The 15,014-nt window shown below is 45.6% G+C and overlaps 1 protein-coding gene across 22 annotated transcripts in view, besides 1 other annotated feature; it reads left to right on the plus strand.

Annotated features, from left to right (window-relative positions):
• Septin11 (septin 11) overlaps nucleotides 1–15,014 on the plus strand; it is a 91,374-nt gene that overhangs the window by 30,614 nt on the left and 45,746 nt on the right. The gene's annotated exons all lie outside the window — the stretch shown is intronic.
• Nucleotides 9,469–14,118: an enhancer, noted in NCBI's record as "VISTA enhancer mm39". NCBI's record gives its function as "enhancer in: nose[14/14]" and the evidence as "EXISTENCE:transgenic organism evidence [ECO:0001131][PMID:17130149]".

The following is a 15,014-nucleotide window of genomic DNA, read 5'->3' on the forward strand; positions in this document are numbered from 1 at the left end:
CTTATTGCAGCTTCAGTCTACTGTTACTAAGCTGAAAGGCATTTGTAAATTCACTTGAAGTAACAATAATAAACGTATTATACACTGACATAAATGTTTTATGAAGAAAAAAAATCAGAACCGTTTTTCAAACTTAAGAATGTAGAGTTGATTCATAATGTCACATTTTTGTAACTCTTTTCGGTGGCCTATGTAATGGAAGACAGCTGGTCTTTGGGTCAACTTGCCATTGGCTCTAATGCAACATATTGTTTTTGGCTGAAGTACGTGAGGATGTAACTCCCAATGGATGTGTGAGGCCCGATGATCCCAGCTGGCTTTTGTTCCGGCGGTGTAGGGATTGAACCCAGGGCCTCACACAAGGTAGGCAAGAGCTCTGCCACACCTGCAAGGCTGTGGGGTTGGAAACAAATAAACTCATACACCTCTGAAATGTTCCCGACTACATTTGGAGGAACACTTAAGCAGTAACACCTAGCTTCTGTGGTCCTGTTTAGCCTACTCTATGTGGGAAAGACCCTACAGTGCCCAAAAGATGACCTGACAGAGGAGTATACATTCTGTGATTTCAAAGTTAGGACTTTTGATGGCTGTATGCTGAGAGTGGCCTGTAAAATAACACTATAAAGAAAAACAAAGTATGGGCCTTCCTCCCCCAGCCTCTTAAAAGCTTGATTGATTGATTGATTGATTGATTGACTGATGGATTGAGACATGGTTTTACTAAGTAGCTCAGGCTGTCCTGAAACTTATTATATCATCCTAGCTGGCCTTGAACTCACAAAGTTCCACCTGCTCCTGCCTCCCACATTCTGGGATTAAAGACATACATCACCACACCTGGCATGATGCATCTTTTATTTATTCATGTGTATGTGTGTGTTGCCTGAGTGAGTTTATGTGTACCACATAAGTAGAAGAGCCCACAGAGGCCAGAAGAGGTTGTCGGATGTTCTGAAACTAGAGTCTGAGAAGCCATTTGGATGCTGGGAACCAAACCTGGTCCTCCGTAAGAGCAGCAAGTGCTCAGACTCTCAGCCATGCCTCCTGCTCCATTTTTGACTCTCTGGGGCACGGTCTCTTTGTAGCCCATGGGAAGTAACACTGTAAAGAAAAACAAAAGCTGGTTTTATGTATTGACTTCACATATAGGCTTTTGGAGACTACATCTCCTATAGGACCATGGAAAGTAGCTTAAGAACAGAGTACAGTTTTCTTTCTTTCCTCTTGGTCCCTCTTATGGATGATGAGACTAAAGGCCAGAGGGATGATAGTAAATGTTTTGAGTAGTCCGTACCTCAGGTGGATACTTCACTGCTACCATGAGGCCCTGGGTTCAATCTGTAGTATTTCCAACATGATGGTGATGGTGGTGGTTGTGATGATGATGGTGATTGTGGTGATGGTGATGATGGTGGTGAAGCTGACTGCAGGGTCAGCACTGGAAAGCCTTGGGAGATTTTTGGCTGTGGAGCACAGTGGTGGACCTAGCTTCCTTCTTGTGCCTATTTGTTTTGCGTGAGGTAGGCCCAGCTACACAGTCTCGTGTGGACTGAGGTGGAAGAGTCCAGTATTCTAAAGGAAGTGTTTGGTGGGAGAGGAATGGAAAGTGTGGGAAAAGGCTCGAGAGAATGACGGCTGATTTTCACTGGCAAGCTTATACCATGTTATGTAAATGTGTGATTTGAAATTTATTTAAAGTTGGTTTTAAAATATGCTTCCATTTTTTGCACTGCTCTTATGGGAAAATATTAATGCTTAAGTTAGATGACACCTGGATGCGATTTCCAAAGCCTGGGCAAGTTCTTGTAAGGGCTCCGGGGATGGATTGCAGGCAGATAAACGCAGTTCTGTGTTGGTTCCCTAGTGGCTGTCCCCTTGAACTTTGTTCCCAATTGTGAGCGGCAGGAAAGTGCATGTAAAAGAATGTGAGTGAATTAAAATGGCTGCAGAAATGGGAGCCTAGGTAAATAAATTATCAACTGAAACAACTTAAAAGAAACACCACTAAGCCCAGGCTAGCCCAAGCTAGCCCAGGCTGTAGGAACATAAGTGTTCATGGGAGTAAAATATTACTAGCAACAAAATTTTTCTTTTTTTCTTTTAAATTTATTATTATTGTGCATATGTGTGTACTTGATGGGAGAACACGAGTGTAAGTCATGGAGTTGGTTCTTTCCTTCTGTCTTTACATGGGTCCTGGGAATTGAACCCAGGTCAATAGGCTTCTGTGGCAAGTGACTTTATCTACTGAACCATCTTGTCAACCCTATAGGTTTGTTTTTTTTTTTTTATGTAAGCTCAGAATTGTATAATAATGTTCCATCAGCAAACCTGTGTTTGTGTGTGTTTGTGTGTGTGCACGCGCCTGTCTGTCCGTGTGCATGCCTGTATGCACCAAGTAGTGAACATCCTTCTCTCCTCCTCCAACAGAATGTGGGAATGACTCTGGACCTCCCTTCTTTTCTTTTTCTTTATTAACTTGATGAGGTGGCGGTTTCTTCCATGTGGGAGGTAGGAGTCTGGATAGTTGTTCTCCTTACTGCCCAGAGGGGCTTGGCCACACCTCTGTGCTGTTCATCCGTGGGGTCTGGTGGAAGCAGAGGATGTGATAGGAATTTCCCTGCTTAGCCATGTGGTTTGCATCAGTCTGCTTATTGACCTCGCCCTTTTCTTTCCTCTCTGCCACTGCTTGCTCTTGCTTCACTCAAGAGAAGAGAGGCACCTTGGTGAGCTTGCGTGAGTGAGAGTGAGCATGGTTGCCACAAGCTGCTCCATCACTTACAAGTTATAATTTTTACTCCTTTTTAGCTTTTGTTTGTTTTTGGGGGATCAGGGCCACGTGTAGCTCAGATTGGCCTTGAACTCACATTCCTCTTGCCTCAGCCTCTGGAGGCCTGAGATTATTTGTGTGCACTCTCATCCCAGCCCCCAGCTTTCTGTGTGTGGGCACAGTAAGGAACCCATTCCAGCAACAGCTGTGGGCCCTCCTCAGCTTCGCTGCTCTCTTCCTGCCTGCTGGGACCCTGCCCTTAGCATGCACTGTTCTCTCCATCTAAGCTGCCTGGGGTCTGTGGAGTATGACTAGGAGCCTTCGAAGTCCTCCGTCTCAGAGGAGAGTGCAATACTCCCAGTGCTCTACTACGGTCAGCATATATCTGTGCTACTCTTGTTTATAAAAGGCTACTGAGAACTGGCTTTAGAGACTCCCTAGGGCTGCTGATTCCATGGTGACAAGGATTTTGCTGCGCTTGTTTGTTACTTACTCCTTACACAACAGTCGGGGGCCGAGCATTGGAGGAGTCCTTACTAAAGCATATGTCTAGAGCGGTCACATACTGGTTTTCTCCCACTTTTCAAAGCCCCATTTACACTTGACCCCTATCGTATGCTTGATGCAGTTCAGTCCATACCAATCGCTGTGGGTCCTCTCCCTGTATCCTACCTTGTATTCTGTTGGGCAAGGCAGGTTGTATAGACTTTGTGACGATGTACTCTCTGCCATTCACTGTCTGTAAACATATAGCCTTTTTTTTTTAAATAGGTGGTTTGTATTATAGTAGGTAAAGTTCAAAGTAAGATGAGTAAGAAACACTGGATTCCTGAATTTGGGAGACACGTGGCTAGTCGGTAGTGGTGCACTCCTTTAATTCCAGCACTCTGGAGGCAGATGCAGGTGGATCTCTGTGAGTTCAAGGCCAGCCTCATCTACAGAGTGAGTTCCAGGACAGGCAGGGCTACACAGAAAAACTCTGTTTTGAAACAAACAAAAACCAAGAAATACTCTTCTGGGACGTCGACAAGTATGAAAATGTAGTGTACTGTTAGTTTACAGATATGGTGGGCATCTGTAAGGAATATATAAATATAAGGAAGTGAGAGACGCTCACTGAAGAATGTGGTGTTCTGCTTACAGGATGCACAGGTGCCATGTGGGGCGCTGCAGAAGTGGGTATCCTTTGAGAAGATCTGATTTTAATTGTGCAGTGTAAGGTGTGAGTGTTGGGAATCGGGTAAAACTGGTTTAGACTCTGGCTTTGCCATTTAAGTGAGTTTGGTTTCCCCATCTGTGAAATAGAGGTCCAAACCATCCGCTTCACAGGGAATGAAGCAGATTTTTCTTAAGGGCTGGATCTGCCTGTAGCCGTGACTGTTCCTTGCCTGAGGAAGGAGGATTCCACTGACACCCTGAAGGGTGGATGGTGTGGCAGCCTCGGAGATCCTGCTGGCCTTTGCTAGTGCGTTTAAGTTCTGGCGTAGTAGAAAATGGTGTATGGCTTTCTGTGCCTCGTTCAAGGGAAATGTTGGACCTTCTCTTTTTGCTTCTTTGGTTAGTTAAAAAAACATGGGGCCAGAAAGATGGCTCAACTAACTGTTAGAGCACCGAACTCCGGTTCGGTCCCCACCACCCACATGGCAACTCACAATCACCTGTAACTCCAGTTCCAGGGGAGCCAACCACCTCTCTGGCCTCTTTGAGAACCAGACACACACAGGATGCCAATGCATATGCGCAGGCAAACACTCATACTCGTAATAGTAAAGAGAAGAATTCTTTTTAAGAAGTGGAGGAACTCGTGTTCTTTTCTAAGTGTTGTGGCGTTCACCGAGCAGCTTCCTTCAGCTCTGAACTGATTCCCTGTGCTTCCCCGCGCTGGTGGATGGAACACAAAGCAACTTATCACCGTTCTCCCCTCCGTGGTGACTGAGGAGTCACCAGTCTCTCTGGCCGAATGCATCGGATTTTACTGTGGTTCGTGAATATGTCTGTTGCGATGACTCATGAATTAGTATATGGTTTAAGTGAGTAGGAAGCTGGAGAGAGGAGGAAGCTGGGAGGAGCCATCAAGCCTCATCTCCTTACCTTGTTGGTTGCAGCTGCCGCCTTGTGCTAACCCTGCTCCTGGTCACAAGTGTGTGCGTTAGACATAATTGTAACAAAAGGGGTTTTTAACTGTGGGGCCCTGATTACAGAAAGATAGGCAGTTTGATCCTGTCTGTGTAGACAGGGTTTGAGGCTTGGACTTTTCTCAAAGTCAGATGGCCACAGGAGTTACTTTTGTGGGTGTTAATTGCTGATCTGATCACTCCCCTGCCTGCCTCTCTCCTTCACCACTTGGATAATTGTTATTCTGATAAACCACTTGGCATTGGGGGTGTTTAATGGCAGCTACTTGGACCGGTGCCTAAGCTGTATGCTAATTCTGGTCTTTTGTTCACCTTGGGTCTCAGCTAACTTTCTCAGTTTCTGTCTTCTCAGAATGTCTGAAGTACAGCAAGGGCCCCCTGCGGAGCCATATAATCTTTTGGGTTTTGATTTCAGTGCGATCCTTCCCTGTAATCATGTTATCAGAGGCTGTCAGAAATAGCTCCCGTCATAGATCCCCCTAACTTTTAATCAATTAATCTGAGAGTTACAGGGGAACTGGATGCCTCTCATCCCATGAGCACCTGGGTTGCTGGCCCAAGCCTTATTGCTTTGTGTAATTGCCTGCTTGAAGCTGGAACCCTTGATGTCAAGAGCTGATGGGAGTTTTTATAGAGTTATTGTCTGTAGGATTTTCCCAGTGTTCTGCTTGGATCCTCTGTGTGTTGTTCAGGCACATGAACCTGATAATAATTAAAAATAAATAAATAAAATGCCTCTTTAAGTTTAGGCAACAATAGGGGGTGGAGGGGACTGTGGGAACATTCTTGCAGTGCAGGCAGGCAGCCTGGGAAAAGAAGGCTTGCTTTCCCTTAGCTAATCAGCACAAGAAAGCCAGCATTTAAAATCACCCAGCGAAAGGACACTTTGAAAATGCAATACTGTGGCTTGGATCTGCCTCCCTGAGAGCACAGACATATGTGAGAAAACCCCACAACCAGCTTGCTTTTCCAACTAAGCGGATGCTTGTGAGATGTGCAGTTAGCCTGGCAAGGTAGAAAGCTGCCCCTTCTGCTACTGGGAGTATTGAATCTACAGTGTTCCTTTTTATTTTTATTATTTTTTATTTTTAAGCATATTAAGGAAGAAATGGAACCCTTCAGCAGGTCTAGAAGGATAGGGGTTATAGCTGTAACTGTCAGGCTCACTGCAAGCTCTGCTTCCCCACCAGCCTCTAACTGTTTCTTCCTCCCCCCCCCCCCCCCCCCCCACCAGGGAGAAAGTTTGCATCAAACAGCGAACTATTTGGATGGTTGCCCAGCCTGGTAATGTGGGCTAGAACCTTGGACAGAGGACAATTCTATACTTGTCCTTGTTCTGCTGGAGAGATGGGAGGAAGATAAGTTCATAGCTCACTGGGTGGGAGAAAACAGAGGAATCTTCCCAAGTATGCCTGCTCACTGGATCCCTCCACCAGACGCCTGCAGTGCCAGGCGGGGGTGTGTCAAGGTCCACTGCTTGGGTGTGTCTTCATGATGCTTTCTTTATTCCAGGAAGCATTTAGCAGGCTTAGCTGTGAAGCTGCTCTCTAGCCCCAGGGTTTGGCTTATGGTGGTTCTCCTTTTTTCTGCCCTTTCTTCCTGTGCCTTTGGAGTTCCTTCTTTTCTCGCTGCCTTCCCGGTTCAATTCAGTGCCTTCCTCTCCTCTAATCTCCAGGCATTTTCTGCAAGCACTCTTTTTCTCCGTGAGACTCTGATCACAGCTGACCTCCTTTGGCACTAGATTTTGCCATGAGACACTTGGAAGTCATCCTTTTATCTCGCTGACTTGTCTTCTGAGTTCTCATTTCATCCCTAGAGTTCCTGTCGCATAACCAGCGCCTATATGTTTGCAATCTCCCACAAGTAGAAAGACTCCAGATAGGCAGTCACTGGCCTCGTGGGACTGTCACAATTCAGTATAAACAAGAGGGGAACACCATGCGGACCTGGGGCAATCTAGTTTGCTATGCCATTACTAATTTCTGTTCTCTCCCCAGAAATGTAGTTCTATTCTTTTTTGAGTTGAGGGAATAATATTCTTGATTATATCCAATCTGGATTCATTGTCAGGATGACAGAATCCTGTGATGACCCACAACCCCAGCTGCCTGGTATATACACACCTGATTTGTCTCCCAGGACTGGTCACCACGGTGGGTTTTCTATTCCTGGGAGCAGGTTAAGTTATAAAGCCGTTCAGTTAAAAGTGAGGACTACCCTGAATGGACTTGATGTGGCCAGGCTGTTTTTTATAAGGGACTGTGCTCTTCCGATGAAGGGGGTACCCCAAATGAGAGAGGCACTCAGGGAGACTCTCCATTGCTGGCTCTGAAGTGGGTGGGTAAGTTCATGGCTGGGCACTGTCATGACCTTTGGAGCTAAGCTTAGCCTCTGGCAGCCACCAAGGAGAGGCTCATAACTTCAAGGAACCGAATCTTTCAACCACCAGAATGCTTGTTGGTAGACTTTGCCCTAGAATCTCTGGGCATACCTCAGCTCAGCCAGCCTGTGCTGCCAGCCTTGTGTGTTCTCCTGAGCAGAGACTCCAGCCCTATGACCCCCGGGTCATGACTTAGGAAACTAAATGAGGGCATCCCAGGCTTCTAGTCTTCTGATAATGTGTTATGTGGTTATAAGAATGCATACACACCCCAAATTTCTGCGGACAACCTCTGTTCTATCCTGGTAGTGTTCCATCCAGAGCTGAGGCTCAGACCCCATGAAAACTCTTAGAAGAGCTTGTGAATTTGGACGGGTTATTGCATGCTACTTGTTGAATAAGGTCATATGTTAATTTGTTTGTTTGTTTTTTAAGAGCATAGTTATTATACCCTGAGGTATTTAGGGATATGGTTTTCAGGTGCTACGAGTATGTCAGAGATGACACTAGGTCAGCTTTGCTTAAGGAACTGAATTACCTTGGGAGGAGAAAATGGCCAGGTTGTGACTGAAGACAACCCTGGTACTCCCCTTGCCCCCCAACTTTTTTAGAGTTGGCTTCATGTGTTTCCTCCTGTCTCTGAGAGACTGCCAGTCTATGTTCATCATAAAAGCCCCCCCCCCACCGCCTTTTCAGAAAGGGACAGAAGTAAATGGAATCTTAGAAAAAGGAAGTCCTAATTTATGTCCGGTGATAGAAATGGTGGCCCAGGGAAGGAAGTAGCCCATCCATGCTTTCTTATTTGCTGATTAAGTAATTCAGTGAATAAAATATATGCCCTAAGCCACAGTGTTTTTGAAGACAGGAAGTTCCGGGGAATGGATTCATGAACATGGAGAATAGAGTGGTGTGTAAAAATCTGAGGGGACGACTCTGGGCTGACTCCAGCTTCGTAGCTCTCTTGATGGTGAACTCACCCGTGGTTTTCAAAAACTTGTCTAAGTCTGTCATAAGGCAGGGCAGGAAGGACCAGTGTGATCCCTGTGAGAGGTTATGTGGCAGTTGTGTGGCAGAGACCTGGTAAGTCTTAGAGCTGGGTAGTTTGGAGCCTGAGAGGTCTGACATGATGTTATGTGTCTGTGTTTTGTGCATTAGCTTTGAGGTGACTGATGGGGGTTGGGACAACTGTAGCATCTGCTGCTAAGCCCCTTGTGAGACTTCTTGCCTCTTTGTCTCACCGCTTCCCTCCCGCCCTTCTTCCTCTGAGCACTATAAAATGTGTAAGCATTCCTGGAATGCACACATGGACCCTGTCATTCCCAAACACGGGACTTTGCTCTGGTCAGCACTTTGAGGATTTGTGAGGCTCCTGTGGGCGGGTGTTAGTCACTCAGACTCCAGCAGAAAGGCTGTGGTCTCTGGAAATGTAAGAAATGGCCTTTTGTTGTTGTTAAGTCTTGGCTTCCAGTTAGCTTGGGCCTCTTGAGTTTAAACAGACTTTTTGAAAAACATGATGTCTGTAAGGAAAATTTTGCTCCCACTTGTATGTTTTTTTGGGTCATCACACTTGGCGGTCATTTGCCCACAGGGTATTTTATTAATGCTTTCCTGCCTCGAATCTTGGGGTGGGGGCCGGGTGGGTAGGGAGCCACAGCTGGGGCTCAGTACACTTCAGCAGTGTTTTTTTCTAATTGACATCTGAAAAAAAATGTAATTTTGGATGCAACGAAGATAAAATGCTAGGTAGCCCCAGCCAAAGCAGCTGGGTCTTAGGAAAGGTGAGAATTCATCCTTTTATCGGAAGGTAGGCTGTACAGAAGACAGAATGAGCTGGAGACCAGTGTGGTGTCCTCAGGCCCTGAGAGATGGCTTTACCAGCGACCAGTCTGGTGGTGAAAGGTGAGCCACGGCTCATGGTGTTGGGTCTCGAAAAGCTCTGCCTCCTGCTCCCCTGGCCCTGTGCTGTAGAAGGAGGCCGGTGGTACCCAAGTTCTTATCTGAGAGCTGCTGCACTAGAGACAGGCTTTGGTGCTGTGTAGCTGGAGAGGGTTAGGGAAAGGCGACGCCTGCAAGTGCTTGGCTTTCCAGGTGTAGAAATAGGAACTAGCTGGCAGGTTGGCAGTACCTGATGTCAGTGAGAAAGCAAGATAGGAAGAGTTGGCAAAAAGCAAGGCATGGTGGGGCAGTAATGCTGGAGGTATGACATCTGGTCACAGAGGGGAAACGCTAACTTGGTAGGGAACACTCAAGAAACCCCCAATGACCAAGTCAGAGAATAGGGGGAGTTTTGAAAGGGTCTGAGTGTGGACTCTTTGTTTTTCTCTGCAAGACCTATAGCATAGGGACAGATTTTATTAGATGCATCCCCTCCCACCCCCAAGATCTAGAAAAACATATTTAGTTCCTTTCCTGGAAAAATTTTAAAGGAAAAAGTTACTTAGAGGCAGCACTTGGAATTGGAGCCGTTGGTCAGAGATTTCTAAGGGTGCCCCTGGGGCTATTTACTCCTGATCCGCCTGCTCTGTGACCTGGGAGCTGGCCCTGGACACCCCCTTTCTCAGTCCCAGCTCTAGCTGGCTAGGAAGACAAACCAACATCATTATCTTCCCAACTCCCCCTGTTCTCTCTGGCTCTGTTCCGCTGTGTGCGAGGAACAGTTTCCCTGGGGATTTTCTTGGCTCCATCTTTTGGATTTCATGGTATAGATGACAAGCAGACTTGCAAATGTTGTTCAAATCATCCTTAAAGAATGTGACCCTCACTGGTAATGAAATGCTTGAGAGGTTTCAGAGTTTGAAAGTCACCCCAGCAGTACCTCATCCTGAAAGGATTCCGTGTGGGCTTCATAGTTGTGGTTTGGGTCCATAATTCAAATTCTTCTGCTTTCCCTTTCATTTGGGAACTGAGGGCAGGCAGTTCCCATCTTCACACCCATCTTAGTTTTTTAAGAGAGTCTGAGACCAATTCAGTTCTCTCTAGATTATAGTTGGGAAGGGTATGTGTTTACAGAAATGATCAATTAGAATACTTGGGAAGTAGTTTGTGAGGTCAGGATTTCTTCAGGTACTGGGAGATGGCTTAGTCAGATTTTTGCATGGAAATCTGCATTTTCTCTTCAGCCTGGTCTCATCTGTACGGCTGAGACAGGAAGTTCAACAGAAACGCCCTAAAATGAAAAGCACCTCTCCTCTTCCCAACAGGAATGGCTTCCCAGGGAGGAGAGACCAGCTACGTTGCTTGTGCCCTACAAGCCTACTCTTTCCATCTGTGCTGACCTATGGGTGCCCCTGGGCCTCATTCATTGAGACGCCCGGTTTTTACTGGCTAGCCTGAAGTATACAGCCTGTATTTGACTCCTTTAGAGCTATCGGCTTGATTAGCGTTCAGAAATGCTTGGCTACTTGTACCGGGTTCTGCATATGGTAGGTAGGCTGGTGAGTTTACTTGAAGTCTGAGTAATTATGTGAGTTACAAAGTTGCAAAGCATCCATTATTTCCAACTTTGTGACTGACCTTGGGTTCTGGCTCCTCCAGCGCTACTCTACAGTTCCAGGTGCCGTTTTCTCACCAGCAGATCCTTGGCTCTTAGCAATGGCTGTGCACACTGTAGGACTTATTGTACCTTTGTGGCTGTTCAGCTGGCTTCTGCTTGCCTGACACATTCCACAGGGTGGGAGCTTTGTACTTTTCGCTTAGTGCTTAGCACACATTACTCCTCACTGTAAATGGCGCAAGGTGAATACAAACCTCAGTAAGATTCACTGTGATCCCTGACAACACATGAGCTACTGGGGTCCTTTTCAAAACTTTTGTGAAAGACTGCAGATGCAGGAAACTTAGAACAATGGACAGTTGCGGTAGGACAATTGTGAAGAATTGGGAGGGAACATTCTCGACCCCTTCTCTCCATTCTTCCCTCTTTTCTCCCTCTTCCTCCTCCTCCTATCCCCCTCCTCCTCCTTCCCCTCTCCCCTCCTTAACCTTCTTCCCTCTGCCTCCACCATGCCTGGGATCTAACTATACAACTTGTGGCTAAGTGATAATCATTGCAGGAAAAGCAGAAATGAAAAGTTCAGCACACACACACACACACACACACACACACAATCTCTATCGGTTGTAGTTTCTCAGGATGCTGGATAGACTCTCCAACTGCCGTCTCTTATAAAGAAGCTGTCTTGACCTGGCAATCAGAACCGTCTACCTGGAGTGTCTCCTGTGTTGCCATTTCTTAAGCAAGTAACAGCTGTGGACTTAGGCATCTCTGATTTCCAGACAAAAGAAACCTTAGAATTGGCGAAAGGACCAGAGGCTTGACTTAGGGCTTGAGGGAGTCTTTGACTAAATCATGTCACTTTACAGAAGAAAAAAATTAAGCTGCAGGATTAAACATCTTGGATCACTATGATTTACTGTGCACAAACTGAAGCTATGGCAAGAATGTAGTAACTGCATCTGGTACACAAAATCTCCAACACTCATCTGCACATGTAAATTATATGTCAAATAGAAACCTTCTTGACCTGAAAGGTAAAAATTATCTTGCTTTCATAATTTGTTTTAATGATAACAAAACATCACCATGGCAACCTACTCTCTTCCTTCCGCCCCTTGATAAGGATCAGAGGGTATAGGCTACTTTACTAACCACATCTGATGCAGAACAGTTTGGGTTTTAAAGTGAAATAAGTGGGTATCACTTGGACTGTGGAGAATAGAGTCCATCTGGGTGCATCTAGCTTGTTAATTTCGAGAGTCTGGCATGGATTAAAATAGCAGCCAGAGTGAGGGTGGGGAGTGTGCAATGGTTTTCAGCCTTGGAGGCTGCTGATGCTGTGAACGGTTGATTTTGCATTCACTGTGTTCCTCCAACTCTAACTGAGCTTACCCTCTGAAGGTGGATTGTCCTCCATGCCGGAACCCTCAGGCTCTCTCCTGCCTTCTTCTGTCTGTCCACTCTGCCTTTCTCAGAGTGGGTTTTAATTTATTGTTTTGCGTTGCGGATCAGTTTCCCCTGCAGTGTCTCGCAGCAGTCACGGAACTAATTTATTTCAGGTTTTACAATTGGAGCTGTCCCTTCCTCCCGCCTCACTCGGGGAAAGGAAACTCATGTTTCCTGAGGACCATTAACTGCAGCCCTGCCAAGCACTGCATTTTTATTGGTGACTGAACAAAGACAGAAAGCAAGTAGGAAACAAAGCAGGGATTCAAACCCCTGTCTGTCTGCTCTGGGCTTTCTGTCAGCCTACTCTGCTTAAGTACAACAGTGACCTGTGGAACACAGATTAAAGAGGCATTTAGAACTGGGTGTTGACACACATTCTTATATAAGCTGTCTTATAATTATCTCCATAATGAAGTCAGCTGAGCATCTTCTAAAAACTTTCAGATTATGAACTTAAGGATGTACATTCATTGCCAAGAGACTTCTTGGACACAGGTAGCTTTCACCAAGGAGTAGCCCTGCAAGCTGCACCCTTGTTTCATTAATGTATCCAGGGGAGCTCCAGTGGTGCCCCAAATTTCAACAGCCAAAAGCTACTTCCCCCTTTCCCATGTCCCTCTGTTAAGATGGTATGTGTCACTTTTATCTTCAACAGTATCATATTTTGTATGACCTGTCTTTACTGCTACATTGAAAAACTTCTTGGGTTGGAAACAAGGTTTAACAATGAATAACAGAAACAACACCCTTCTACTTTAGTGATTTTTAGTAGGCTTTTTAGGGGAATAGGTTATTCTCCCCAAGAAGACACGTTCTGAAAAGAGAAAAATGAAACAGATTAAACCTGGCTGTTCCGTATCATCAAGTTCAGTCCCAACTCCATTCGTGATGCAGTGGGCTGTGGGATTGGTTCAGTAAGAAACCTTCAGCAGACAGATTAGCAAGGGGGGCATTACACAATTAAGGTCTTCTGGTCACTTACTTAGTGGCTTCATGTTGCTACTTTTATTTCCAAAATGGTTAAAACTAAGCCTTCTATTACAGGCTTCATGTGCCATAACTGTAGAAATCAAAATGCATTGCCATTGCCAGGACAGTGAAAATATACCGGGAGAACATTGCCCATTCTGAGTCTCAATGTCTGCCCTTTATGGTTGCCTAAGAACTAGTGTTTTAGAGATTTTTTTTTTGGGGGGGGGGTCTCAACATATTGGATGTCTATAGTAGCTGAACCGTTACAGTGTCCAGGGCTACCTGGCAGCATCATAGACCATCCCACACTAGCGCAGGCTAAGTACATGGTTTTTTTTCTCTACATGTTGACTCCTTGTCTTCAAGTTTCTGCCCCTCAGCTTCAGTAACTCTGCAGCTTTAGGTAAATGACAGACTTCTGTGCCTCCGTTTCCTCATTTATAAGTTTAACTACTTCACGCAGTTAAGAAAATAGCTTCACTTTGCTTTTGTTTAGGGCTCTTCCAGAACATTAGCCACCATGAACTGTTAGTCGTGATGATCAGAGACTATCAGAGGTTTCTTTCTATTGGAAAGGGAGATGTTTATTCAGGATTCCCCAAGATTTTGTAATAAAGATAAATTAGGTAGTAATGTTTTGGTGGAGGCTGTAAGGTATAGTCATTGGATACAAGGACCTTACAGGAAATGGGAATCACCCTTGTCTAGCAGGATGACACTTAAGCATGTCTCAGGCTCGGACGGTGACTCATCGAGGTGTCACTTGCTTCTGGGTCAGAAGTAGAAGATCCAGGAAGCATGGAAATTTGAACAGCTTTGAGATGGCAGGGAGTTTGGAGAGAATCCCTGGGTACTGAGACCTGCCCAGCATCAGGGTTGAGAAGAAGCGGGTAGAATCAAGGCCCAGAAGGTGGGATGGGGTGGGGGAGGGGCTGGGGCTGCAAGAGAGGAAGTGGGTAGCGTTGGTAAGACCTCAGAATTGAGGTGGGAACAGAGGTCTTCATGGCAGGGAAATCCCTCTAACAGAAACAGGAAACTGGGGAAGCGTGAGTTAGGGACGAGATGGCAGGACTGTGGAGTCATACCAGTGTGCAGTACAGATAGGGAAATGTAAGAGAAGTAGTCAGGCTATCAACTGAGTCGTGCAGATGAAATCTGGGAGTCATTTCCAGATGTGCGGTAGTGTGGGAGTCATTTCCAGATGTGCGGTAGTGTTGGTGATATGGGAAGAGAGGCAGCTCTTTGAAACTTGGCCCTCTAGACTATGCATTTCTCAGATAGTGAGTTCTAAGGTGCGTGTCACGCAGGGTGGGGAAGAGGGACTTTATTCATTTCAGTTGTTGTAGGAGTCACCAGGTAAGCTTCTCAGTTGGTCCTTCGGTCCCTCTGCTGTTTCAGGTTTTTTTTTTTTTTGAAAAGGTTTATTTATGTTATGTATATAAGTATACTGTAGCTCTCTTCAGACACCCCAGAAGAGGGCATCAGATCTCATTACAGATGGTTGTGAGCTACCACATGGTTGCTGGGATTTGAACTCAGGACCTTTGGAAGAGCAGTCAGTGCTTTTAACCACTGAGCCATCTCTCCAGCCCTCCAGTTCTTAAGCTGGGCGAAGAACTTCCTGTTTCCTCTTTGTCCACCACACAAAGAGAGCTGCTGCCCTTTAAAAAAACAAAACAAAACAACAACAACAAAAAAACCCAAAACCCTGGGAAGAATTTGGCTTAAATTATAAAATTCAAAGACATATTTAAAAATCTTAGCTATTTCATAAGACAATCTAAGGAAAAAGCACACAAGGTTAAATTT

The sequence above is a fragment of the Mus musculus genome, chromosome 5, assembly GCF_000001635.26.
Source record: "Mus musculus strain C57BL/6J chromosome 5, GRCm38.p6 C57BL/6J".
Lineage (NCBI taxonomy): Eukaryota > Metazoa > Chordata > Mammalia > Rodentia > Muridae > Mus > Mus musculus.